This window comes from Anthonomus grandis, chromosome 11 (genome assembly GCF_022605725.1).
Source record: "Anthonomus grandis grandis chromosome 11, icAntGran1.3, whole genome shotgun sequence".
Taxonomy (NCBI): Eukaryota; Metazoa; Arthropoda; class Insecta; order Coleoptera; family Curculionidae; genus Anthonomus; species Anthonomus grandis.
The window spans coordinates 18,148,861-18,151,873 of NC_065556.1; positions in this window are offsets into that span (position 1 = coordinate 18,148,861).

The window sequence follows — 3,013 nt, forward strand, 5'->3', positions numbered from 1 at the left end:
AATTTAGCAAAAATATACTGTGTAGAAGATCAAATAAGTAGTAAAAGAAGAGATATAAATAGAATAAAACAAGCAGAACAAGCAGAAAAAATATTATGACTAAATTCTAATGATTTAAAAATAATTTAAATGAAGATTCAAAAAAATAATAGTTCAATGAAATATGGTCATTTGAAAGTACAAAAGAATTTTGCAAATATCTCAAATCACAGGAACAAAGATAATGAGAAAAAAGGTAAAATTCTGATACATTTTAAATAAGGTAACATCAATTTTAATATTTTTTTTCATGGTTATATAAAGATTTGTTTAAGTATACTGCAGTCCATGTTTTTTACTTACGTTCCTAAAAAGGTTAAAGTAATGAAAATATATGTTGATATGTGATATTATGTTTATTTACACTCATTAGTTTTTCTCATGTTTCATAATTTTTATAATTAAAACATAATAACATTTGATGTATCCTTTTAAAAAAATGATAAATATGTTTTTATCGTGATTATTTTTCAATATCGTAAAAATTATTGCAACAACGTCATCATATTATGATCTTATTAATTTCAACAATACAAAATAAATACCATTTCTAGACCAAGAACTTTACCAACATAATTCTAAATTATGAAAGCAATTAAATAGGTAAAAAACTTAACACAACAGAAGAAAGCTATAAAAATCCTGGAGATCTCGCAGACTCAGAAGATCAAACAGAAGGTAGACTAAAAGAGAATAATAGTATAACGAGTAAAACAAAAATGTGAATTTATTTAAATAATCACTAAATACTCACTATAAACTTAACAAAAAAAAATATATAAATTAAAAAGAAAATCAGTAAATTTTGAGCTTAATTGAGGATGTAAAAGGGGTACCAAAACCGGATTAGTAAATTAAAATGCGAAAGACAGGTCTGAAAATATCTTCAGAGAATGAAATCAAAGAAAAATTACAGGTGTAAAAAAACGGCAAAGAATTATGATACTTAATTGATAATTTTGTACCTTTTACAATAAAAAATTGGGTATCCATTTAGACTAATAGATAACGGTAACACAATATAGAGAACAGTAAAAAAGGGTAAAAAACGTTAAACCAAATATTGTGAATATATTAAAAGACCATGAAAGACCTAAGACAAATTCAGTAACTTTACAAAAAGATAATAATAATAATGTCTATTATGTAATATTTTGCAATATTTAAATAAAAGGTAGTATAGGCCAAGCGTTCTTCCATACTACCCAACTCTATACTAAATGCTTTTTACAAATGAAAAAGAAAATCTTCTACATGATAATTACGAGCTAAAACTGCAGATTACCATTGAGCAACAGAGATTTATAATTTATTTTTAAAGTTCACGTAGAATTTGCATTCATTAATTCAAACAAATTGGAATTTAATAATTCAACAGCTAAAAATGCAAAAGAATGTCTAAAAGCTGGAGTTCGATGAAAAGGAATTTGAAATCTAATGACATTAGGAACGTTATTTAATGTTATGTAAATTCTGTTTAGCTACAAACAATTCAAACAGGTAACTAGGACATCTAAATTTGTAAATTCTGCAAAAAAATGCTGTAAAATATGAATTGTAGCGTTGTTCATACTTAAAATTGTCATTATAGTATGATCAAACTTTCTAATATATTCAAAGCGAATTCCTGATGATCCTGATGAATGATCATCCACACTCAAAAACTTGTAGTAGATCACATTGTAATATTCTAATTGTGGCAATATTGGGATTTAATCAACAAAGGTTTAGTTCCATATCCATTTCAATTTATTTTCGTGGGTAAAATAAAATAGATATAAACTTACTAATATATAGCGCTTAAAGGTTTTGTTTCAAGGTTAAGAAGGTTAAGCCCAGGTTTCTCATCTGTTTCACAAAAGGAAGGAACACACCGTTTATATGCAATGTGGAGAAATTATATAATGGAACCTTATGGATAACCGAATTAAGACCCATTAAAAGTACAATTGAATATAGCAGACAAATCACTTTATTTAATTTTTCAACGGACTCACTCAAACTCTCAGGACAGAAACTCAACAAGAGTTGGGTATCTTCTGGGTAATACGTCTTACGTAATTACGCCTTGGAAGGTCAGATGTATACAATAAAAGCAATAATGGCCCAAGAATACTTACTGCTTTGCAGAATCCTCTGTGTAACTGTGACTAGTTTAAAACTTGCTTCGATCTCCTGGCCTCTTAAATGAAGGTCTATGTAAACCATAGACAAGCTTGATCTAAAAAGCTATAATATGATGACTTAGCTATTAGCATATCAGAATACCATGCAGAAAACCAACATTATGTTGGTATATGACCGACGGTAAATAGGAAATGAAAGAAGAAATCAGGGAAGAAGAAAAATAATGAGAAAAAACGTTAAATTTTGATAAATTTGTAATAAGGTTAATATCAATTTTAATATTTTATTGTATGGTTTTGTAAAGATCTGCTTAAATATTTTGAATGTTTAAAAAAATGGTAAATAATAAAAGTAACTAAATAAAAAAACACTATTTTAAAGTCCATATTTTTTAATCTTTAAATAATGTAAGAAAACTTGATTAAAATACTTAAATAATGAAAATATGTGTTGATATATTATGATACTCTATTTATCTACACTAATTAGTTTTTCTCGTGTTTCATAATTTTTGTAATTAAAATTTAATAACATTTGGTTGACGTATACTTTTAAGAAAAATAATAAATATGCTTTTATCGTGATTATTTTCCAATATCGTAAAAACAATTGCATAAAATTCTAATACATTGTTATCTCCTTTTAATTCCAATAATCCAAAACAAATACTATTTCTAGACCACGAACTTTACCAAAACAATTCTCTAACCCCTTGATCGGTATCTCTTCGGACAATCGCAAAGTTCACTTTTTTGCAGACTAGTTAATATGTTTACAGTATGCGACTTCGTCACAATGTCCCCCCTGACCTCCGGACTTTGTCTCGTGCGATAATAAAGATTTACTT